Source organism: Manis pentadactyla, chromosome 6, assembly GCF_030020395.1.
Source record: "Manis pentadactyla isolate mManPen7 chromosome 6, mManPen7.hap1, whole genome shotgun sequence".
NCBI classification, from domain to species: Eukaryota; Metazoa; Chordata; class Mammalia; order Pholidota; family Manidae; genus Manis; species Manis pentadactyla.
The window spans coordinates 129,850,609-129,877,719 of NC_080024.1; the positions used below are offsets into that span (position 1 = coordinate 129,850,609).

Below are 27,111 nucleotides of genomic sequence, written 5' to 3' on the forward strand. Positions count from 1 at the left end.
CTTTCTTGCATTCCACTAATAAAACACAGAACAAACATCCATGCTGCTATTTTTGCTAAGAAATTCCTTTCACATCTCCATTGTGCAAAATGCTGCTCATGTTTTAAGACCCAGCCCAAATATTATCTATTTTGTAAGGGCTTGACTTGAATTATTCACAGAAGGATAGGTATCTTTTTTCAGGAACTCCAAATTAATTTGCCACACCTATATAAGAACACTTAACTTCTTTTGAATGTGTTGCTTTTCCATAGACACTGAGCAACATTCTTCACTACTTTGATCAGTTCATATTAACCTGAAATTCAAAAGTGCAAGTTGACATTTTTTTTTTAATGCCAGCCAACATTAATGACTATTAGATTGTGAATAGTACAATGTCAGATAGTCTCATTCCCTCAAACTCCAGTGAAAAAAGCCACCTGCAGTTGTGGAAAGCAAAGGTTCTGGGTGTGAGGAAAGGGTGGAGACAAGTGTGCATATTTATATACAGGTGAGCATCTTGAAGTTACGGAAGTACTGGGATATTTGCGGGGTGGGAGAGGGTGTTTCCACTAGAGAAATGGAGTCAAGCAGTCTCACTTGGCAAATTAAGAAGGAATTCTGAAAGCAGAGATGGTCCAGATAAAAATAAAATGACTTAGAAGTAAAAATAGGATGACAAACAGTACTTGGCCCATGGGAACATTGGGGATTTTGCCAGGAGAGTGTAAGGTTTTAATTTCTCTTCTTTTGTACTTTAGAGAAGATTTGTAACAGATACAAAAGACAAAATACCAGAAAGATGGCAAAAGAAGTGTGTAATGCTGATGAATGAAAAAGTCATCAAAATTCCTTGCCTTCTTATTCTGTTAGGAGGGGAGTTGTATTGAGAAGCAAAAGATAAAACTAACATTTATAAGGAGAGAATGAAATCCTAAGATATGTGATTATATTTTAAAGGAGTATGTAGCTACTCCAAAGGAGTACAAATCTGTTTTTTCAGATTAATGATATTTTAGGCTGCTACAAAATGTATGAATGGCATTTTGAACAGTCACTGTTCAGGAAAATAGGCTTCATATAGGGGTTTGACTTGCAATCTCAGTTGATAAAATGGAGAAGTATTAACTGGGACCAAAGGTGATTGGAGAGGTTAGTACATGTTTGAATTACTACCAACATTGATAAATGGTAGATAGTTTCGGGCCACAGGAAGTTTTCTAGTAGTTTGCTATATACCTTGTCATTCTTCACAATCTTTTACATTTTCATTAATGGTTTGGAAAAGGTATAGAATATTACATGTTCATATGGGAAGATGGTTAAAAATAAAGATAGGGAACAGTTCAAATGATATAATTGGTATGTAAAATGTCCTTGACAAGAGTGAAAAATGGACTGCTTATAATAGGACAAAATTCACTGGAGAGGGATATAGTTTTCTGAGGGTTACTGAAACTGACGTTAGAATAAACAGATTATCCTGGCTTATTAGATGTGCCCAATGTAATCACCAGGGCCTTTAAGAAGGAAGAGGAAGGCCAAAGAGGATAGTCAGAGAAAGATGTGCTCAAGGATGCAGCATAGAGGGTATGTAATATTTCTGGCTTTGAAGATGGAGAGCTACAAGCCAATGAATGCAGGCAGCCTTTAGGAGCTAGAAAAGGCAAGGAAACAGATACTTTCCTAGAGACTCCAGAAAGGAATGTATCCCTGCTGATGCCTTGATCTTAGCCCAGCAAGACCCATGTCAGCTTTCTGTCAGAAATGTACAGATTTGTGTCATCATAATCCACTGTGTTTATAATAACATCATGACAGAGAGAAAATGAGTACAACATCCAATCATAACTCTCTTTTAAGAAAACAAAGCAACATATCTAGACAAGCAAACAAATAGGATTTCACTTCAATGCAGTTTTAAATAACAAATCGCCAATGCTATTTTTCTTCTCCCATTTGCACATATGTAGCTTATCTTTGTGTGAAAACAAGAACTTTGGTATCCCTTGCTTAGGAACAATGATCAGAGTTGATTTGCTTTATCCCTTCAGAAGGAAACCTCTTATATTAAGGATGACTCTCATACAGGCTTCCCACTCCAGCCCTGACCCCCAACAAAAACTCAGAATTAAAATGCATTTTAGTGCCATCACACCTGCTTCATGACTTCCAGTTAATTGACTGTGAAGCCAATGTCTTTCATAATTTGAAAGGAAAGGACCTACAGTCCTTTGAGGGTGTATTCTGTGCAAGCAGCTCATAAATGGATGACTTATACTTAAAACCTTTGTCTTTCTGATGCCAAAAGTCCAATTCTGTCCACTCAGTTATTCCCAGTGTTTTTTTTCTCCTCAGTGATATACACACAGACACAGTCTGATGTTGTTCCCGTGGACGTGCCAAGATGCTGAACAATGTTCGTTATGGTGGAGAACAGTGTGTGTGTCTCACTCCCCAGTTTGACAAGAAAAAATGTCTCTCCTCCCAACACCCCCCAACCCACCAAAAGGTACTCAATGTGACCTCCTTCCATGGCAACAGGTCACTTCCCTTTGTGCTCCATTCAGCAGATCAGGAGAAGGATCTGGTATGACATATGCTACCCCAATCCTAAGAAAGTTCTTTCAATAACCAAGAGCAGTGCAGGTGTCCTTTAATCATCAGCAGGGGTGGCTATTTTGGTTACTCTTGAGAACTTATGTCTTAAAACACTGTGCATCTATAAAGAACTTTCATTTCATGCTACTGTTTATGAGTCTACCTTTGAGAGTGGAAAATACTGAAAAATAGGTTCTATAATAAAAAGCTCCAATTATGAAAGAGCTTCCCATTCCTATGTTCTGGGCCTAAACTGACACGTATTGCAGGGAGGCACCCTTTCCACACGTCAGCTTCTCCTGCCCTGTTTAAAGTAAGTTTAGTTCATTCAAAACTGCAATTTGAGATGTTTTATGGAAACACAACCTATAGTCCTTGGTGTGCAATATATTATGACATTTCCAGTATCTCAAGAGGTGCTTTAAACATTTAAAGAATAATTTTCAAAAGCCTTTTGTTTTTGTTGTTAGCAGGAGTCTTGTAGCAAGACTTCCCAGTAAGCAAATTTAAGTCTACTGGGAGGCCTCAAATGCCCTCAGTGTGCCCTGTGCTTTCTAGGAAGTACAATCAGCCCATGTGCTGACTCTGGGCTTTGCTCCCACACTCGCCTTCCCTCTGGAATGCCCATATATCCCCCCTACTTCACACTTATCATCCAGGACTCAGGCTAAGTACTTCCGCTTCCTCCATGAAACCATCCACTAGATCGAAGTACTACTGCCCTTTGCTACTCTTACTCACTGACTGTCCTTTTTCATAAGGTTTTTCCCACTACACTCTTTACTATAATTATTTATTGGCTATTATCTCCCTATTTGATTGTTAGATCTGCAGACTCTGACTGTGTCTTATACATGTTTGAATATCTCCACAGCACTGAATATGCTAACTGGTGGCAGAATGAGAATCAAACTACTAAAGAGAGAATGGGACAGAGGAAAGACCATTGTGCCAGAATCTAGAAAAATTCTTTTCATGTATAAGCTCTATACTTTATTAGCTGTGTATTTTTAAACAAATCACTGCAGTCCTCTGAGATTCAGTTTCCTTATACAGCGACTTCCACTATAATGCTTGTTTTGTAAATGCAAACTTGTATCAAAGCAATTGATATATTTGGGGAAAATTTGAGCACAAATAAATTTCATGCTTTTTTTTTTTAAGTGAAATTTGGTCTTTGAGAAACACTAGATGAAAAAGAACTGCACCTAGATGAACCAAATTGAGTAAAAGTAAAAAACACACATATTTACACATATGCACACCCCTCAAGTATCTACTAACCTACTGGCCACCACATATTATGAGCCTAACCCATCCACATTTGCAATTCCAACTTTCTGTCCAATTTCAGATCACTTTTCTTCCACAACTTCACAGTAACTTGCAAGTTAACAATTTTGCCAACACTCACTTCCACAAGTACCTTTGGATCTTTTTCAAAGGAAAAGAACGATATTTATTGTAGTACTTGTATATGTAAACATTTAACACATGTGAAACTGTTTCTCTCTAGGTTCCCTTTTATTTAAAAATATTTTAATATCATTGATGAATTGTTTGAGTGTTGAGACCCTACCCCATTTTTCCCATAGGCTCATGTTTTTTTCTTATTTGTGTAATTTTACATAGTGCCCTGATTTTTAAGAATGTATGTTATGCTTAGCAGAATTTACTGTATGGAAAATGGTAACAAATATATAGTCTCCTTACCTAATACTTGGTTATTGTGATAAACTTAGAAAACATGAAAGTGCTTTGAAATTTCAATATTACAAGTCTTTGCTAATATAGCATCTCCCCCTCCAAGGTCTGCCAGTATTTGTAATTGCCACCATTTGTGGTAGATCCTATAAGGTGCTTGTCTAATGTCTCTTCATATTTTTTATTACTGTACCAGTTTCCAATTACTATAAAACTACCACACACTCAGCAAGCTTAAAACAATTCTGTTATGGACTGAACTGCATTTCTTCAAAATTCTTATGTTAAAGCCCAAAACCTCTTAGGACTATATTTAGAGATAAGACCTTTAAGAAAGTAATTAAAAGTTAAATGGGATTATACAGGTGGGGACCTAATCAAATAGGAGTGGTGTCCTTATAAGAGGAAGAGACACCAGACCTCTATGTGCACAAACACATGGAGAGAAGGCCTGTGAGGACACAGTGAAAGGTAGCCATCAGCAAGCCAGGAAGAGAGGCCTCACCCTGAAATGAACCCTGATGCCATCTTGATCCTGGAATTCTAGCCTCCGTACTCTGAGAAAATAAATGTTGTTGTTTAAGCCATCCAATCTGTGGTACTCTGTTATTGTAGCTCAAGCAGAATGTCTAACTCACAGTTCCTATTGATCAGAAGTCTGGGTGTAGCACACATGTGTGCTCTTATCACAGTCCAAAGGCTGAAATCAAGATGTGAGCAGGGTTGTGTTAGTATCTATAACTGGATCCTTTTCCAAACTCAGTCATTAGCCGAGTTCAGTTCCTTGAAATTACAGAACTGAGATCTCTGTGTTCTTGCTGACTAGAGGTCACCTTCAGCTCCCAGAGGCCATGCCCCTAGCCTAGCCACATGATCCTCTCCCAACATGGCACCTTACTTTTTCAAAGCCCACAAGACAATCTCTGACTTCTTTAGTCACTGACCACTAGACTCCCTTTCTAAGAGTTCATCTAATAAAGTCTATCTCATCCAAGATAATCTCCTCCTGATTAACAACTCAACTGATTAGGAACCTTAATTACTTCTGCAAAATACCTTCACCTTTACCATATAATGTAACATTTCATGGGAGTGACATCTCATTACCCTTGCCATATTCTAAGTTTCAGGTCCTTCCCACACTCAAGGCAAAGGGATTACATAAAAGATTGTGTGTCATTTCAGAATTTTGCTTACCATAAGAGAAAGTCAATATTGTTCAGAGTAGCAGTGTTATAATAGTTATCAGCCCCCTTAATACTCTTTTGCAGGTGGGGAGTACATATGATTCACTTAAAGCAATTTTCAAGATGAGATTTCCAGGAAAGCATTTTAAAAGGGGAAAACTGTCTTACATCTGTTTTGTCCTTTGTTGTTTACCTTTACCTTTTGTCTTGAATGTAGATGTAATGTCTAGATTTCCTGGAGCTATCTTCTGTCCAAAAAGATTATAACTACAAACAGAGAAATAATATAATTCATAAAAATATTGGGCCCAAGATAGTCTCTTAGTTATCACAATTTCTGGATTTCATGCCTCCAGATCTCTTGATATATGAGAACAAGTCTCCTTTTCTGACTAAGCCCTATAAGTCTCTATTACACATAGTTACATCAAACATAACTGGTAACACAGGAGAAGCTTCCCTCTGCCACAGTGCTCAGGAAATGTTCCTATCAGCATTCATCTTCCCACCACAGTTCACTTCAAATAGAACAAAGGATTGAAGTTCCCTTGTACACTTTCTAAAGCTTTAGAGAAATACAGAGTTTATTCCTTTAACCAAATATTGGATAGTCCTTCCATGGGAAGGAGGGGGCACAAGGTAAGAGAAAGTAGAGAAACTAGAATAGGAGGGATAATGACACAGAATTACTCAATTACAGGGCATCACCAGTGCTCAACTCTGTCACTAATGCTTGAGAGAATTCTCATTTTATTCAATCTGGCTTCAAAGCCTGCTGTGATTAACTCTTGGTAATCAAAGCTTGAGAATATGAAATCTGATTATAAAATGATATATTCAATTTGAATAGTTATAGTGAAGTTGATTTACAAAAATGGGGTGGAAACTGGCTTACAGTAAAGTATCATTGCTTTCTACTTCTATATATACAAGCAGTTGTTTATGGAGAGAATATTTAAAATATCTACAGTAAGTATTTATCACCTGAGAGTAGAAGGCCATGTTTTGAGACTATAACATGAATAAATCAAGTGATGAGAAAACACTTAGAGTATAACAAATGGACATCCATTTTCCATTATGAGAGGTTCACTCCATTACTCTAATGTAAGTCCCTTGTTGGCAGGGATGGTACTACCCAAATTTATGGCAATTGACAAGATAAAACAGTGTCATAATTCCCAAGAAGTCAAGGTTGGATTCTAGGAAGATGGTGGCATAGATTTTGAATGTTACTTATTTCCCCTATAAAAAAATCCCCTAGGGGTATTATGATTAGTGCACATAATATAGGAGGGGCATGGGGAAGGAAGTATAGCACAGAGTAGTCTAGTGACTCTATAGCATCTTACGATGATGATGGACAGTGACTGTAAATGGGGTATGTGGTGGGGACTTGATAATAGTGGGGAATGTAGTAACCACAATGTTGCTCATGTGAAGCCTGAGTATAAGATTGTATATCAATGATACCTTGATTAAAAAAAAAATACCCTAGGGCAAAATCATAATCTAGATGACAAAGAATCCCATATATACCAAAATATGAGTGGGCTAGAGACATATTAGTGAGGGATAAAAGCTCTACATGGGATTGGCATCTGTACATGAGAATATATAGGCAAGCAACAATAGGTTCAATGGATCTGAAAACTTCAATATAACCAACTGGTACTCTGTCAAAAGAACAGAAAGCCATTTGGAGCATAACAGTTGAAGCTGGAAAGGATTTGCATACTTCACTAGCCAAAGAAGGCAGAGATCCTCAGTAAGCATGAAAGTGCTGGGGTACACTGTCCCCCAGATATTTCCAAAACAAAGCAGCTCTCTTCTCTCAAGTTGCACACTGGGAAGAAACTTTTGCAAGAGAATTGAGCATGACAGGCTTAATAGAGATGAAGAAAAAAGAATGTTTAGATAAAAGTGAGGGAAGAGAACAGACAGATGCTCCCAGAAAAATAAGCCTAGAACAGAAAAATTGTGCTTGATAGGTATGTAGTAGAATTAGAAAAACTACCTTAAATGGGGCTTCTTCCTAAAGTCAGGAAAGCTAATTTCATGTAAAAATGTATAGCAGGATTGAAGTCAATTTCTATATGAATATAAAGAGACAACAAAAGCAGAAGGAGAAAATAACATCTCCATAGTCAAGACAAGCATCCTAGAGAGATAAACCACCAACTTTTGGAAATGTTACCAAATATTTTTTAAATGAGTTAAAATGCGTTGAGAAAATACAAGATACTAAGTAACATAAATCAGGATTAGGAAAACTCAGAAGTAATGTAGTAGAGCATAGGAAAGAATAAAAATGTCAAAAACAAAGGCTAAAGAAGAACACAAATAAATGAAGTGCCTTTAGAATAGTGTAAGATAAAACAGGAAAATTTTTTAAAGAAAAAGAAAATTGAAAGTATTAAAAAGAAAAACAATTATAAGACAGACATAGACATTTGCAGTATTAATAGCAGTAGTCTCCAAAGGAAAGCAACATGAGAACAAATATGAAAAATTATAATTCAACGATTTCCTGAAATTAAAGATTTGAAATTACATACCAAAAAGACAGATTGTGTATCTGAGGAAAGTCAACTCAGAATCACCATCACAAAATAAAGCCTCATAAGATCATTGGATTTTATAGAAAAAAAGAAGTTCTTGGGGATTCCAGGTAAGTAATACATGACAAAAGGAAAATTAGACTGTCATCATACTCTTCATTAAAAGAAAACAGAATTTCAAGCACTTAAAATGTGAACTAAGGATTTTATATCCTGAAAACTAACTTTCAAGTATAAACGCAATAGACAAACTATCATCAAAATGCAAAAACATAGGGCTGGTGTTTTGATAAGGCCTATCTTAACAATATACCTGAGAAAGACCTTCAAATAACCAAAACTGGAGAGACATTGACAAATGGTGAGAAGTATTAATTCTTTATTATATTTATATGTAGAAATGAGGTAGGACAGGGACCTGGGACAAGCATCATGATTAACTTTTCCTACCTATGATGAAAAATGCAGAGATATAAACAGTATAGTAAAAACAGGAGAGACCCCATCTTAAGGTTAAGATTCCATTTTAAAAAGCAGAGAGTTGAGAAGTAAAATTCCTAACAGATTCTCTGGTAGTCAGACAACAACCCAACAGCCTACCTTAAGGCAAGGCAAGCAGTCTTAACTGATATGTCCCCACTGCTTGAGGGTAAGAACTACCTTGGAGAAGAACAGGGTAAGTAAATCCCTTATATTGGATTTATTCAGCAGAATTAGCAGGAGGTCTAATAACAGAAGAGAGGAAACATGGTGTCTCTCAACCAGAGATAAACATCTTAAGACCACAAGTCAAGCCTATGCCCAACAACCCCCTCTCTTCTATTTTCTCCCTTCTTGAAAGCCTTAAAAGACAGAATTCACAACCTTTCAGTGCACCTCCTCTCTGAGGACCTGCACTTTACTTTCCTTAAGTGCATACTTTCAAATAAAACTTGCTCGCTGCTCAAATTATTGTGGTTTGTCTCTTTGTGATTTCATTTTATTTCCAAGTCTTCACTCTGCCTCCACTTTCCTCCTAATAAGTAGGAAGGGGCTGCTAAGAGCTCAAATTTGGGCCTGCATGTTTCTGTCACCTGGGTGAGCTGAACGAAACTACAGCTATGCGATCTGCTCTTAGTAGCCTACCTGAAAATCTCCTTTCTTTGGAAAGTTCCCAAAACATAATCTGACTCCCTCCTGTGCTCCATGGCTCCCCCAGATCCTGGAGTGGTAGGGGCCAGTCCCCATGCTGCGCAGATCCAAGTGGACACAAGATGCCAGATGACCCTGGCTTCAGGAGTTGGCAAGGCAATCTGCCCGATGCTGAGAACTTTCCCTCTTTCCCTCTGCACTTTCCTGTTCTCTGTTGCCTGAGGGCAGCTGCCATTCTCTGCTGGTCTCCCTCTAATGAATTCCTTCTTTACCTACTGTAACTCCGAGGAAAGGAAATCCTGGTGCAAAATACCTCTAAAACCAAAATCAGTCAAAGGGAGAAATAAAGTTTAAAATCTGTTTATTGCTTACAAACTGTGGTCCAGGGCCAATTCTCTTTCCTGATCTGATGGAAGCAAGCCAGCCCTTCCCCTAACCTCTCAGGTTCAGATAAGCCCTCAGCTGCCCAGGTAATTACCCATCAATATGGAGATGAACAAAAGTATCCACCCCTGAGGAATGCCTGTTGATATGCAGATGCACTAAAACCGGGCAAGATATTCCAGAAATATTACAATTTTACCCACACCTACACTCTTCTTACCTGCTTGAGAATTCTTTCTCATTTAGAATGAAGAACCCTCCTCCAGGTTGAGGTTTCTCCTAGTGCTTCTCCTAGTGCACAGGAGAGACTTCCTCAGACACAGTTGCCTGGCAACAGAATGAAGACTACATAAGGGAACTCATGTAATGACTCTGTGATCTGACAATAGAGATAAATAACCATAAATAAAAAATTTGCAGAGAATGGGGCCAGAACATGCACAATTCTATTTTTAACTTTCAGTAATCCTATTTTCCGGTTCTGTCCATTGAAAAAGTCTAGGAACAATGATAAACCAGGAGTAGTGACTATTCGTAGCATACATGTTGTGGTCTTGAATCACCATTTTGCATTAAAATAAACCAGGGCTTCTTAGAGGGTGTGGGTAAAATTGTAATATTTCCAGAATCTCTCACCTGGCTTTAGTGTATCTGCTTATCAATAGGTTTTTCCAGTAGGTGGAGAGAAGTAACCATCTACATATCAATAGGTAATTATATGGACCAGAGAGTTTGGGTGGAGCCCTCTCTTCTGCTGCAGCCTGGTCAAGAGAGAGATGGATGGTTGCTTGTAAGAAATAAATGGGTTTCTTAAACTTTATTTATCCCTTTGACTGATTTCGGTTTTAGAGGTATTTTGCCTCAAGATTTTTCCCCCCAGAGTTACAGAGGAATAACTGTATCCAGTTGTTTGGTGAGAAGTGAGCAACTTGACCCTAGAACACCTTGTTTTGTCAGATAAAAAGAAAGCTATCAGTGACTAGTAGTGTCCAAGGACTCAGGAGTCACCTTCAAAAGACTACCACTGGCAAAAGATGGTGCAATATAAATATCACTAAGGAAAATGACTGCAATTAAGTAAACCTCATCCAGTATGTTTAAATCTGTAAGCTAATAATGATACAAAAATCTAATTGGCCACTTTTGGTGGATGCTAGAAAAATCAATCCATTGCTTTAAAAACTGGTAAATAAGAGGAAAGACTCAAGCAAATATTTTTCCATTAAAACCAAAGCACTAGGTAATGAAATAGAATTTGATGGAATATTTCAATTTATGAAAACATTCCAAAAAGAAGTAAAGTAGAAATTAGAGTTGGAATATTACCATTTTGCAACCCTTCATGAATTAAGGATCCAGAAATCTAATTTTCTAGCAGTGTAAACTTGAGGAATCTATAGTCTCTGTGGAAATCAGTTTCCTAATTGGTTAAATTTCATTATTCCAAATAAACCTCTAATAGTAAAATTTTAAATATTTAATATTTGTTCAAAATGTGAATTAGCCAGCAATCAACCAAAAGGAATGCCATTAAAAATCTCAAACTTATCTACACATAATGTAAGACATTCCAATTACCCTTGCCTACCTGGTAAAGACTTTGGTTGAATATATACAACCCAGTCATACACACATAAATTTTAAAAAATATATAATTGCTGATGTTTTCAAAGAAGGAAAATAAGTGCAAGAAAATGCCAGCTATATTTTTCAGTGATGTGACTGACTGTATGGATGGATCATTTAAGACAAAAATGGCCCAAATGGAATTTATACTTGGGAATTTTTCTTGTACCTTCCTATGCCATCTTCTCAGGGACAGGAAAAAGCAGAGTTCCTTAAAGTATTAAAATATAATACAAATGGAGCAGAAAAAGAGAAAGTTGGTCTTCAGTGGAATTTAGAGAAATTAAGCAGCTGGAATATTCTCACAATCCATCCCTACTCTTCTATGAACAGCCTGAATATTTCCTTGGTCTTATTATAGACAATTTCAGAAATGCTTTTCTGCATCATTGGATGCCATTTTAACAGACTAAGTCTTATGGAAATTATGTTTAATTCTGAAACATGTTCCACCCACCACCATATTCAAATTAAAGCATGACATTGACACGTCCCATGCCCCTGCCTGATGCCGTGTTTCAGAATCCACACAATTTCACATGCTGGTATCTCTCCAAACCAGGAAGCCATTTTCACCTCTAATTTGCACCATGCATTCATTTTCAGATTAGTCATATGATTAATGAGCATCTTGGAGAGTGTCCAGTTTTATCCACTCTATCCTATTTGCCTTATTCCCACCACCAGACTCTATAAACTCTCCTAGCTGTTGCCAAGCAGTTGCTCTCAGTATAAATTATGCTTGTTCATTAGTTCAAGAAAACAGCCACATTCACTGCAATTTAGAAATTGTTTTCCATTGGTGAGGATGATTGTTAAAATGTGTATCAGCAAGTATTTCCCCTTACTACACAGACCAAATCTTTTACCTATTCAATATTTATCACACCCCAAACTTGTACTCCACAACATTTATCCTCCATCTCTGAATAAAATTCTTCAGGTTTGTAGTGAAGTTCTCATAATAAGCTACGGCTGTCAAACTTGAATTAGGCTTCAGTCCTCTAAAAGAAGAGAATTAATGTAAAAATGGATTTATAATGAAGAAACTGAAGAGGTATGTTATTGTTTTCCTCATGACTATATTTTATTCTTCTTTCCCCTCCCTCTCACAATTTGATTGAACTTTGCAAATTTTCATTCCTTGAACAAGCAGTCAAAATATGAAAATTAAGTTCTGTTTTTCTGTCTTTCACATCATCTCTACTTAATTGACAGTTTTTCCAACTCATGCATAATCCACAAAGAAAACTGTTATATTTCCTCTGCAACAATTTTGTTCAGGTTGGAATCATTAATAATAATTACAAAGTCTTGAAAATAAAATAAGTTTGCTTTTAATGGTTATATTTTCAATGGCAGTCCCGGGTTGTATGTGTCTCACTAAAGGAAGAATAGCCATTGGACATCTTGGTTCTGTACTATTTGTATGTACATTGCCAGTCTAATTGAAGAATTTTAGATCTTTTATTTGAAAATGGACCCACATGCACCTGTACCAGAGATCTAGGCTGTGATTAAGTTTTATGGGAATAGAAAAAAATGCAGAGGTAATTGTGCTATTGTTGGAAAGCTTCCATATGCTCAACTTTACATCACTTGGTGAGCAAGCGGAGAGAACAATTGTTTTCCAAGCAATAGCTGCTTCCCAGATACAATTCTGGATCCTGGGGACATTGTACTGAAATAGAGAGACACTGTCCCTATTGCTGTGACAGACAATGAAACTACAAATATATATCCAAGAAAAACCAATAGTGATATGTGTTATGTAGAAAATTTTATCAATGTGGTATAATAGAGTGATAGGTTTTAAAGAGAAGATGCTTAAGATGATGACTGAATGACATTAAGGATTCAGCCTATTAGGTGGAAGACTAGGCATAGATTAAACAACTAGTGGCTAAAGGCACCAGAAACAGGATCAAGTTTGGTGTGTTGAATGTACAGCATAAACTTTATGTCAACTAGGGAATAATGGGCAAGCAGCAGAGTGGGACAGAATCAACATGACATCAGAGAGGCAGAGGCAACCAATGGTCAGATTTCAGTTAAATTTATTGAAATAGAAGTGGCAGTATCTTTATTATAGTATCTCTATTCTTCCCATTCCTAACTTTTATCCCCATTCCTTTTGTTGGTTTTACTTTTTATACTCTACCCAAGGATAATGCAGCTAAATTTATTATGTGTTGTTTATATGTAGACAAAAGTTAGCATGTATTTACATGATATGATTATAGAGAATAAAGTCATTTTTAAATCAGGATATATTAATTTATATAATAAGTCACACATATAATTGGAATCAGTCTTTATCACAACCTCGCATTTTGATAAGACAACCATTAACCACTTTTTGTGACTGAAGAAACTCTGATCCCAAAAGGTTATTTAACCTGCCCAAAACAGACAATTCTGAAAAAAAAAAATGAAGATGCTACATACTTAACACAATATTATTGATCTTATAAATATTTTAAGAGTTTTTCCATCACATAAGCTCCAGTGTCAGTCAAAAGTAAACCATATAAAGATAAAAGCATTAGCACACATTATTTTGTGTACTAGATGCACTTCTCCAAACCAATCAGCTTATGAATTTTCCAGAAGTCAAATCATTTAAGATTGAACATTTTCTGTGTGTACATGTGTGTACAATGCACAATAAAGATCATGTCTTCAAAGACTGCAATATCACTGAAATGATGGCTTTTGAAAGTGATGACTTTGAAGGACATAATGTTATTTAAATACCTTATGCTGGTATTTTTCTTTACAAGCTGTTACATTATTTGATGATCGACCACAGTGGTTTGGGTTTTGTGTGTGTGTGTGTGTGTTTTAAGTAAATTGAATATGAGATATAGCAGCTAGCATGCAAGTTGTGTGATGAATATAAATATGTAACAAACATGTTCACATTTGTTTGGATACTGATGGGAATAATATATGTAGAGGAAAAATGATGGCACAGAAGGGAGGATTGCAGAGTAAAGGCCTTGCATAGGAAAGTTGCAATAGGATCCGGTGTACAGGCAAGTTGTCTTGAGATAAGAGCAGGGTCAGTTCAAGGGCACAGAGACAGTTGGGTTGGGATATGTACATGAAAGGAGAAGAGGTTATTTTCTTATGTCCTGTTTTGCTTTTTTTATCATAAAAAATGTGGAAATAAAGAGTGATGATGGGATGTTGTAGATCTGGGTAGACAGGAGAGGTCTGATAGTCATTTTAGAGAGTGGGACAGAACTGACCAGGACTTGGAAAATGTGGCTGTTTCTTGAGCTCTTGGGAAAGGAAGAAGTTCCAAGAGTGAAAAGAGGTAAAGGGTGAAAATAAAGGAGAAACCAGAGAGCAAAGAAACAGAGATAGATTGTCCTGAAAGGAGACTAGGATCAGAGAAAAGGAAAGCAAATGAGACTCACAGGCAGAAACTCAGACTGAGGGAAAGACACGGTTCCTCTCCTTCCTCCTTTCAGCTCCCTACATTACATTTGGACTTGTCACATCCAAGCTATCACTTCAGCCAAGGGTCAGAACCTAGACTGCAAGGTGGCTGTGTCTATGCAGACTAAGCTGCCCTTGTGGACTAAAAATATCTAAATTCATTCACCAAGTACAAATTCAGTTTCTTTAAAGTTGCATTACTGGTCAAGGTATTGGGATTTCAAAGCCAATAATCATACTCATAAAAACATGGTGACTCATGGTGAAGGAGATTTACAGGGAGCTTATCCTTGAAGTAATACTTGCCATAAGCTCTAAAGCAAGAATATATGTTAACTAAGCAAAACAGAAAAAAATTGAAGTAGGAGTAGAGGTGAAACAAAGCATAGAATACACTTTAAATTCATGGATCACTTTGTGAAGGAACACAGTTCGGAGGAAAGGCCTTGAGATTTAGGAGAAAATAAAGTGCTTAAGGGCAGAAAGACAAGGAAAGAGAGTGATACCTGATGAGGCTTAAAAGTTTGACAAAGAGCAACCCAAGTACAGTTTAACAGGATATATTAAATCTTTTCTAAATGCTGAGGAAAGACATTGCAATGGACTGACTGCTCAGTCCAAATTCATATGCTTAAACTCTAATCCTAATGTGGTGGCATTTAGAGGTGGGGCTTTTTGGAGGTAATAGGTCATGAGGGTGGAGCTTTATATGAAAGGGTCAGGGAGCAAGCTATCACTCTTCTCCATAATGTGAGGACACAACCAAAAAAAAAAAGGCTATCTGTAAATCAGGAAGAGGGCATTTACTAAGAACCCAACCATGCTGGCATTCTGATCTCAGATGTTCAGCCTCCAGAAATTTGAGAAACAAATTTGTTTAAAGCCATCTAGTTTGTGTAATTTGTTCTAGCAACCCAAGCTGATAAAGACACTGAAAATCTTAAGAAGAAAGGTGTGTTTATGTGTGTATGTTTCATGTGTATTACATTGTGCAAATGTATGTGATGACATTCGAATTGTAAGATGGAGTCCTTTACTCCTTCCCCAAATGTTTAGAAAAAATTGAAAAACAAGCAAGCACTTCTTTAAAAATTTAGTAAATAAGTAATCCCCTAACTTTGCCACAAAGAGACTTTCAGTGGTTTAAAAGCTTTGGATAATACCGGAAGGAAAGAGGAAGGAAAAATGGGAATAAAAACAAAAAAGTATGGTGATTACAATACACAAAATAGGACTGCAGGACCAATTCCAAATGACTGATTCCTGTAAACTAAAAGAAAAAGAAGTTTAGGTGGATTAGACTAATATACTTAAAAAAAATGATCTGACTATGTAGAAAAATTCTCGAACTGCACATACAGATACAAGTAAGACATTTGATTTCTGTTCAGTACCATATCACTGAGAAGCAAAAATTAATTTTTCCTATGTGCACTAACATGGAAAAATTTTCAAACATAATGTTGACTGTAAGTGGTCAGATGCAGAATGATATACACTGTACAATTCCATTTGTGCAAGTGTTACAAATGGTCAGAACTAAGCCAAATGTTTAGGGATGCTTATTTGTTTTTAACTTAAGAAAAGCAAGGGCAATGTAGGGTTGTAGAGAGTGCACTTATTGGTAGCTGACTTGACGAGTATATCTGAGATGTTGACCATGTACACCATGTTGGCTGTGCGGTAGTTACATGAATCATTACTATGTGATAAATTAGTGAGCAGTACTTTACATTATATATATATATGTCTATAGGTTGTATTTTCTATTTAAAGATTTTTAAATAACCAAAAAAAGATGTATTTTATTTGACAAAATGAAAAATATGTGACTTTTAAGTGTTAGGCAAACTACAAAATTCAGAACTATCATACATGCTCATGGAATTTAATATGCCTCCTTAGAGGGTATTTGTGTGATTTTTATCAAAATGTACTATTGATGGTGCTCCTCTCTTGGAGGGCACCTGTACTTTCTAAGTGCGTGAACTTTTAATCTTAAACTATGTTTCTCCAAACATGTCAGGGCGCCTCTCCTTTCTGAGGTTGCCTACTGCACTTCTTCTCTCTTTAAGTTACTTTAAATAAAACTTTCACTCTGCTTCAAAAAAACCAAAAATCAAAATGTACTATTCATATGCTCTATGACTTAGCACTTACACTTATCAGTACATAGCCTATAGAAACACATATGTACCCAAGGCGAATTTCAGTGTTTATTTCAATGCTTTCATATAAGAGAAAAACTAGGAAAAAGTTGTCTATCCTTAGGAAATGGCTGAATTTTATCACTTACTAATGGTTAAAATTTAATTGTCCATAACTATATATTAAAAAATCTGTGATATATATGATGTAGCCTGAAATACTATCTATTAGCTAGTAAGATTGTGGTAGCTCTTTATGTTCTGATTGTACAAGCTCTCTATTTACTGACAGTTCTGTATGTAGTGACATGATCATTTCTTGAAGATATATTTTTTATTTAAAAATACAAGTTGTAGAACCTTGCACATCATCCAATAATATTTATGTATTAAAAAAACATACAAAACAATATTATATCCTTTATCCTACTAGGCACTTATGTTAAGGCATAGTGTATTTTCCAAACCAATGCTAATCTTATCTCTGGAGTCAGGGGGATATTGCAAGATTATGATGAAAGGAAGATTTAATAGCTTAATTTTTGTGAGGTAATATATGCATGCACTAATATATAATTACATTTTAAAGTATTATTTTAGCTTCAGGATGGGGATAAAGAGTGAAGAGATCATGGAGAAGTAGATACAGTCACCTCAGTGAGTGTGGTTACAGAAATTCAGGAAGGAGATGCCATAGCAGTTATGATTGGGAAAATGTATGTGAAAGATATTTAAGAGATGGAATCATCAGGTCAGCGTTGGTATAGCTATGAGGGATGAATAAGAAGGGTCAAAAAAGACACCCAGTTTGGGAGCATGAATTACTAGATGGATAGCAGTGTCATTCACTGATACAGAGAATACTGCAAGAGGAACAATTTTGATAGGGGTCAGATCTGGAGTTTAATGTGAAATGGTCAAATTTGAGATACATCAGGACATCCAAATGGTAATGTCAACTAAATAACTAGACATGTAGGTCTAGATATCAGAAAAGAAATGACATAATTCTTTCTCTCTCTATATATAGACATCATAGGCTTATTGATAACTAATATCATGAAAATGGGTAAAATTATCTGGGGAAAGAGCCAAGAGTGAGAAAAGAGCCTGATATTAAGCCTTGAGGAATATCTAGATAAACAGTCTGATATATATGAGCTTGAGTTTTCAAGAACAGCAGAGGACTGCCAGAATATAAGTAATCTGGGTAAATTGCAGTATTTCCAGAACCTCTTGCCTGACTTTAGTGCCTCTCTAGATCAATCAGTGTTTCCAAGGGGTAGAGAGGAGTACTCCATCTCCATATCAACAGGGGATTACAAAGGTGGATGTAGCAAGGGTATATGTGGACCAGAGAGGTTTGGTGGGGTCACTTTATAGGTGGGTCATGAGAGACATGGGAGAGCAGAAGTGGATGACTGCTTGTAAGAAATAAATGGGTTTCTCCCACTTAATTTTTCCCTTTGACTGATTTTGGCTTTAAAGGTAATTTGTCTTAGGCTGGGACATATTTTCCCCCAGGAGTTACACCTCGAAGTAGTCAGCAGGACCTCTGAACCTGAAATCTGTCTTCATGGGTGTGACACTTGGGTGGGCAGCCCTAGGGATGGAGGGGAGATACCTGGAAACACCTCAGTGGATGGTAGGGAGGCCCCAGTGGCTGCAACAGTAGAGGGTGTGGCTTCACCTGGGAGCCCCTTAACCACTGGGCTTCCACTTGGGGAGGCCATAGTGGGAAAATGGTGTTGGGTAAAGTACCTCCTAGATGGATGGACCCTTCCCCAGAAATGGTGAAGGGTGGAGACACAAGAAGCTGTGGAATTAGTCCTCCATGAGACAGAAGACTGCTTATGTAGCAGTTGGGACTGTGGATGTTTGTTTCTCAAGATAGTAAAAAGGGTTATCAAGGACCACATCAGAGATTCAAAGATGAAAAATGGTAGCTTGAGAGGTGAGACAGAGACCTCTTCCTAAAACCACATATAATATGAAAGTATAATTAATGCAAGTAATCCTGAAAGAGCAACAGGAAAGAAGGTTGCACCAGACCTGGATGGCTATGCAGCTCCAAGATCCTCCACCGTGATATGCAGCCTGCTGCGCCTTCCTCCTGGCCAGCCTGTACATGGTTCTCAAACAGGCCAACCTTCCCTGGCATCAGGGCGGTCAGAGGGAAGCCCCACGTACAGTAGCTACAAGTGCAAAGCACAGAGGCTAATCCCTGTGTACTCAGCCAACCGGTTCTGACAGTGGAGACAGGTATAGGAGCCAGGAAGCAGGAAACAGCACTTTCCTCCCCACCCCCAGGCACCAACACAGCTCACCTGCAACCCCCGACATAGCTCCAGGGTCTGAGCAGCTCCAGAGAGAAGAGTTTCTGGGCACTAGAGGGTAACACATACCAATATGAAACGTCAAAGGAAACTGGATCAAAGCAAAATCATACATACACCAGAGAAAGAGTCAAATGAAACTGATTTCATGAATCTTCCTGAATGAGATTTCAAAACAAAAACTATAGACATGCTCATGGAGGTACAGAAAAATATTCAAGAAGTCATGAATGAATTCTGGTCAGAGATCAAATCATTATGGAACACAGTATCAGAAATGAAATATACAATGGAAGGTTTTAAAACCAGATTAGATATGGTGAAGGAGACAATAAATGAAACAGAAATTAAAGAAGAGGAATATGAAGAAACTGAGGCACAGAGAGAAAAAAGGATTTCTAAGAATGAAAGAGTATTGAGAGAAATGTGTGACCAATCCAAATGGAACAATATTCATATTATAGGGGTACCAGAAGAGGAAGAGGGAGAAAAAGGGATAGAAAGTGCATTAATGAGGTAATTGCTGAAAATGTCCCCAGTCAGGGGAAGGAGATAGTCTCTCAAGCCATGGAGATGCACAGATCTAACAATACAAGGGACCCAAGGAAGACAACACCAAGACATATAGTAATTAAAATGGCAAAGTTCAAGGATAAAGATAGACTATTAAAAGCAGCCAGAGAGAGAAATAAGATCACATACAAAGGATAGCCCATTAGGCTATCATCAGACTTCTCAGCAGAAACCTTACAGGCCACAAGGGAGTGGCATGATGTATTTAACACAATGAAGCCGAAGGGCTTCGAACCAAGAGTACTCTATCCAGTAAGATTATCATTTAAATTTGAAGGAGGGATTAAACAATTTATAGATAAGCAAAACTGAGAGAATTTACCTTGCACAAACCATCCCTACAGTGTATTTTGGAGGGACTTCTATAGATGGAAGTGTTCCAAAGGTTAAATAGCTGTCACCAGAGGAAATAAAACCACACTAAAGAAAGTAGAACAGTTAATAAGTAAGCAAATGCAAAATTAAATGAACCATCCCCAAAGTCAATCAAGGGATAGACAGAGTACAGAATATGATGCCTAATATATAAAGAATGGAGGAAGAAGTAAAAGGAGGAGAAAAAGAAAATAACCTTTAGATTGTGTTTCTAATAGCATACTAAGTGAGTTAAGTTAGACTCTTAGATAGTAAAGAAGTTACCCTTGAACCTTTGGTAACCACGAAATTAAAGCCTGCAATGGCAATAAGTACATATCTATCAATAAATCATTCTAAATGTAAATGGCCTGAATACACCAATCAAAAGACATAGAGTCACTGAATGGGTAAAAAAAAAGACCCATCTATATGCTGCCTACAAGAGACTCACTTTAAACCCAAACAAATACACAGACTAAAAGTGAAGAGAAGGAAAAAGATATTTCATGCAACTAATAGGGAGAAAATAGCAGGAATTATAATACTTGTGTCAGACAAAATAGACTTCAAAATAAAGAAAGTCATTAGAAACAAAGGATTATATCACATAATGATACAGGGGTCAATCTAACAAGAAGATATAACCATTATAAATATCTTTACACCCAACAGAGGAGCACCTATATATGTGAAACTAATACTAACAGAATTAAAAGGAGAAATAGAATGCAATGCATTCATTCTAGGAGACTTCAACACTCCACTCACTCTGAAGGACAGATCAACCAGACAGAAAATAAGTAAGGAGACAGAAGCACTGAACAACACATTAGAACAGATGGACCTAACAGACATCTATAGAACTCTATACCCAAAAGCAGCAGGATACACATTCTTCTCAAGTGCACATGGAACATTTTCAAGAATAGATTATATACTAGGCCACAAAAAGAGCCTTGGTAAATTCAAAAAGATAGAAATCATACCAACCAGTTTCTCAGACCACAAAGGTATGAAACTAGAAATAAATTATGTGAAGAAAATGAAAAATCCCACAAACACTTGGAGGCTTCACAACATGCTCCTAAATAACCAATGGACCAATGACCAAATAAAAACAGAGATTAAGCAATATATGGGGACAAATGAAAACAATAATTCAACACCACAAAATCTGTGGGATGCAGCGAAGTTTGTGCTAAGAGGAAAATATATTGCAATACAGGCCTACCTCAGGAAAGAAGAACAATCCCATAAGAACACTCTAACTCACAATTAATGAAACTAGAAAAAGAAGAACAAATGAGGCCCAAAGTCATCAGAAGGAGGGATATAATAAAGATTAGAGCAGAAATAAATAAAACTGAGAAGAATAAAACAATAGAAAGAATCAATGAAAGCAAAAGCCGGTTCTTACCAAACAAACAAAACAGATAAACCCCAAGCCAGACTTAACAAGAAAAAAAGAGAGTCTACTCACATAAACAGAATCAGAAATGAGAAAGGAAAAATCACTACGGACACTACAGAAATACAAAGAATTATTAGAGAATACTATGAAAATCTATATGCTAACAAGCTTGATAATCTAGAAGAAATGCACAACTTTCTAGAATGATACCTTCCAAAGCTGACCCATGAAGATACAGAAAATCTAAACAGACCAATTACCAGCAATGAAATTGAACTCATAATAAAAAATGTACTAAGAACAGAACCCCTTTACCAGATGACTTCACCTCTGAATTTTATCAAACATTTAGTGAAGACCTAAAACCCATCCTCTTTAAAGTTTTCCAAAGAGGGAATACTTCTAAACTCATTCTATGAAGCCAGCATCACTCTAAAACCAAAACCAGGCAAAGACACCACAGAAAAAAAAATTACAGACCAATATCCCTGATGAACATAGATGCAAAAATACTTAACAAAATATTGGCAAACCGAATTCAAAAATACATCAAAAAGATCATCCATCATGACCAAGTGGGATTCATCCCAGGGATGCAAGGATGGTACAACATTTGAAATCCATCAACATCATCCACCATATCAACAAAAAGGACAAAAACCACATGGATCATCTCCACAGATGCTGAAAAAGCATTTGACAAAATTCAACATCCATTCATGATAAAAACTCTCAACAACATGGGTATAGAGGGCAATTACCTCAACATAATAAAGGCCATATATGGCAAACCCACAGCCAACAATACTTAACAGTGAGAAGCTGAAAGCTTTATCTTTAAGATGGGGAACAAGACAAGGATGCCCACTCTCCCCACTTCTAGTCAACATAGTACTGCAGGTTGTAGCCATGGCAATCGGACAACACAACGAAATAAAAGGCATCCAGAATGGCAAGGAAGAAGTTAAACTGTCCCTGTTTGCAGATGATATAATATTGTACATAAAAAACCCTAATCCGAATTCAGCAGAGTTGCAGGACACAAAATTAATACATAGAAATCTGTGGCATTCCTATATACTAAATTGAACTAGCAGAAAGAGAAATCAAGAAAACAATTCCATTCCCAGTTGCACCAAAAAGAATAGAACACCTAGGAATAAACCTAACTAAGGAACTGAAAGACCTATACTCTGAAAATTACAAGACACTCATGAGAGAAATTAAAGAAGATACCATATAAATGGAAACATATCTGGTGCTCATGAATAGGAAGAATTATTATTGCCAAAATGGCCATCCTGCCTAAAGTAATCTATAGATTCAATGCAATTTCTATCAAAATACCAAAAACATTCTTCAGCAAACTAGAGAAAATCATTCTAAAATTTGTATGGAACCACTAAAGACCCCGAATAGCCAAAGCAATCCTGAGGAGGAAGAATAAAGCTGTCGGGATTATGCTCCCCAACTTCAAGCTCTACTACAAAGCCACAGTTACTAAGACAATTTGGTACTGGCACAGGAACAGACCCATAGACCAGTGGAACTGACTGGAGAGCCCTGATATAAACCCAACCATATATGGTCAATTAATATATGAATATGATAAAAGAGTCATGGACATACAATGTGGTAATGACAGCCTCAACAGGTAGTATAGGCAAAACTGGACAGCTACATGTAAGAGAATGAAACTGGATTATTGTTTAACGCCATATACAAAAGTAAACTCAAAATGGATAAAAGACTTGAATGTAAGTCATGAAACCATAAAACTCTTAGAAGACAATATAGACAAAAATCTGCTCAATATAAGTATGAGCAACTTCTTCCTGAATGCATCTCCTTGAGCAAGGGAAACAAAGGCAAAAATGAACACATGGGACTACATCAAACTAAAAAGTTTCTGTACAGCAAAGGACACCATCAACAGAACAAAATGGTACCCTACAATATGGGAGAATATATTTGTAAATGACATATCTGACAAGGGGTTAACATCCAAAATATATAAAGAACTCACATGACTCAACACCCAAAAAGCAAATAACCCAATTAAAAAAATGGGCAGACAATATGAAGAGACAGTTCTCCAAAGAAGAAATTCAGATGGCCAACAGGCACATGAAAGATGGTCCGCATCACTAATCATCAGGGAAATGCAAATTAAAACCACAGTGAGATATCACCTTACACCAGTAAGGATGGCCAGCATGGAAAAGACTAAGAACAACAAATACTCTGAGGATGCAGAGAACAGAGAACCCTCCTACCCTGCTAGTGGGAATGTAAACAAATTCAACCACTGTGGAAAGCAATATGGAGGTTCCTCAAAAAACTAAAAATTGAAATACAATTTTACCCAGGAATCCCACTCCTTGGAATTTACCCAAAGAATACAACTTCTCAGATTCAAAAAGATATATGCACCCCTATGTTTATTGCAGCAGTATTTACAATAGCCAAGATATAGAAGCAACCTAAGTGTACATCAGTAAATGAATGCATAAAGAAGAGGTGGTACATATACACAATGGAATACTATTCAGCCATAAGAAAGAAACAAATCCTACCATTTGCAACAACATGGATGGAGCTGGAAAATATTATGCTCAGTGAAATAAGCCAGGCAGAGAAAGACAAGTGTCAAATGATTTGCCTCATTTGTGGAGTGTAACAATGAAGCAAAACTGAAGGAAGAAAAGAGCAGCAGACTCACAGACTCCAAGAAGGGACTAATGGTTACCAAAGGGGAGGGGTATGGAAGGGCAGGTGGGGGGGTAAGGAGAAGGGGATTGAGAGGTATTATGTTCAGTACACATGGTGTGGAGGATCTCGGGGAAAACAGTGTAGCACAGAGAAGGCAAATAGTGAATCTGTGGCATCTTACTACACTGATGGACAGTGACTGCATTGGGTATTGGTGGGGACTTGATAATATGGGTAAATGTAGTAACCACATTGTTTTTTCATGTAAAACCTTCATAAGAGTGTATATCAATAATACCTTAATAAAAAATTTAAAAAATAAAATAAAATACAACAGTACCCTTGCCCAGAAACTATTAAGTACCTACAAATATATGTGGGCTTGCTGGGGTATTAGGAATGTTTGTCCCTCACTTAGCCATCATGTGAAAGCCACTTCATTGTCTTATAAAGTGAGCAGAAACATGGGACTGGATGCCAGAGGTAGAAAAGTCTTTTTCTGAGAAGAAAAAAGCAGTAGCTCAGGCTCAGATGCTGTGAGTCACTGACCCCTCCATACCATTCCTGCTGATGGCGTCTGCCAGTACGGATGGATATGGGTGGGGATTATGGCAGAAGCATCTGGCCTGCAATATCTCAATAGGATTTTGGTCTCAGTTGTGGAAAGGAGCTGAGATTCACTATTCACTGTTGGAAAACAGCTGGCAGCAGTGCATGCTGCCTTCCTGGCTACTGAAGAAATCACAGGAATGCAAGCAGTACAGGTGATTACTGGCCTTCCCATTTGAGGGGTGGGTGTGAGCCTGGGCTACAGCACCCCCTGACTGGGGTTGCTCAGACACCCAGCCAGACCAAGTGGGGAGCCTATTTAGAACAACAGGCTAGATTCTCCAAAATCCCTCACTCACATGAATTGCAGCAAGTTTTGGGACCGTTAACCTTTGTAGTTGAACCTGCACCCACCTTACCGAGCATGGAAGCCCCAAAGGTAAGCCTCTATGAGGAGGGGACAGGGACGCCACCAGTAGAAGCCTCGTATACAGACGGACCTGCAAAGGGCCACCCACTAACATAGGTGGCCGTCCCCATTCAGCCCTTACAGGAAGAGTTCTGGTATGAGTCTGGGGTAGGGCAATCCAATCAGTGGGCTGGATTATGGGCAGTGTGGCTTGTTTTGACTAGAGAATCACATCAGATAACCATCCGTAATGACAGCTGGGCTGTGTTTTGTGGCCTCACTGTTTGGTTGCCTCAGTGGGCAGCACAGGACTGGGATATCGACCATCACTGTGGGGACAAACGATGTGGAAGGACTGTGGACCCGTGAGTTAAAGGAAGGTGCCCTGATATATCACATGTCAGGACAATTGCCCAGCGTTAAGCCCTGGGAATGACATGGCTGATGCCTTGGTCAGGGCTCATATGCTCCAGAAACTGCCCCCTGTGGACATGGGGCCATAGCTGCATAAGAAACTAGGGCATGTAGGCCCTAGAACCATGTGTAAAGTTGCCCAGAGGTGGCACATTCCACTGACATTTGCTGGTGCAAAACAAGGTGTGCAAGCATGCAATCAATGTGCTTGCTTTTACCCTCATCGTCATCGGGTACCCATGCAAAAGGGACTGAAACATTTAAGACAGGTGCAGTGGGTAAAGCATTTACCCACAGCAGTACTCTTGCTGAATGAGAAACCAAGGAAAACTGGGGAAAGTCCCATAGAGAGGCTGTTGGTGGCTCGCCCATACATGTTGAAATATTTGAAACAAGGCCCCAGTGAGTTGCAGCCACAGTTGTTGGGGGAAACATTGCTCCTTCCTGCCCCATGTACACTGTCTGCTGGCCGTACAGAGGAGTGGATGTGGCTGTGGACCTTGAAGTTTGAAGGATATCCATGGGTTACCTTGTATGAGAAATGGGGGGAAAGGCTGACCCATGGGTTACAAGTTACCCCATGGATGGGAAAGTGGCCTTTTAAACTGACTGCTTCCTCACCAGAGAAGGCAACAGCCATAATGGCAGGGACTTTGGCTGTGTGAGTGTGGCCAATACCACAATTTCTGTTGAAGGCTGAACCTGATTCTCTGCCAGTGTCTTTGGGTGCTCTGGTCTGGTATCACAGACCAGGGAAACCGCCCCTGCAGCCACTGTTTTGTTGCAAGATAACAAGGCCACTTGCATCCTCCCAGATAACCTGGACTTGCCATTGATAGTGTCTTTATCTGCTCTGTCTTTCTGCCCAGGTTGACAGAGAGCAATGGTATGGTGGCATGGGCCCATGCTTTTACCCAGGTACATAATGTCTCTCACTGCTGGGTGTGTACAGAACTTCCCAGAGAAATCACTGCCAGACTGCCATGGAAAATTGCTCCCACCAACTTTTCTGTGTAGGAATGCCTTCGAGCACGGAATCACAGTGAGGTGGAAGGTGAAGCAAAACAGTGTACAACCAAGCAGTTGATCTGACAGTCACACACACTCCAACTGGGGAAGGTACCATGTATAATGGGCAGGGGTGGATGTCTAGTATATACATGTAACCTTGAAAACTATAGCTCCACTGTGCATTGAACAGCAGGTTTCCACAGCCAATAACATGGCTGGCTGGTTATCCAGAGAACTGTGTGCCAATGTCAGTGTTAATTGCACCCCTAAGTGCTGGTGGGACGGTTGCACCCATGTGGGCACTGTGCTGACCAACCCCCTGCTGGGAGAAAACTTTTGGATATGTGCAGAATATGGCTGGTCCTATCTCCCTCCAAACTGGACAGGCCATTGTACTTGGGGCCACCCATATATATCAGGACAGATTATACAAACCCTGCCATGGCCCACACATAATTGGGATGCTGTATATTCCCATTGGTATAGTCCCAAATGGACGGTACAGTGGTTTTACCACCTGGCTATCTTCCTTCCAGAAGCTGGCACTATAGATGTAGAATTACAAATAG

At 38.1% G+C, this 27,111-nt stretch overlaps 1 protein-coding gene across 2 annotated transcripts in view; it reads right to left on the bottom strand.

Annotated features, from left to right (window-relative positions):
- RIT2 (Ras like without CAAX 2) overlaps window positions 1–27,111 on the bottom strand; it is a 410,475-nt gene that overhangs the window by 264,156 nt on the left and 119,208 nt on the right. The gene's annotated exons all lie outside the window — the stretch shown is intronic.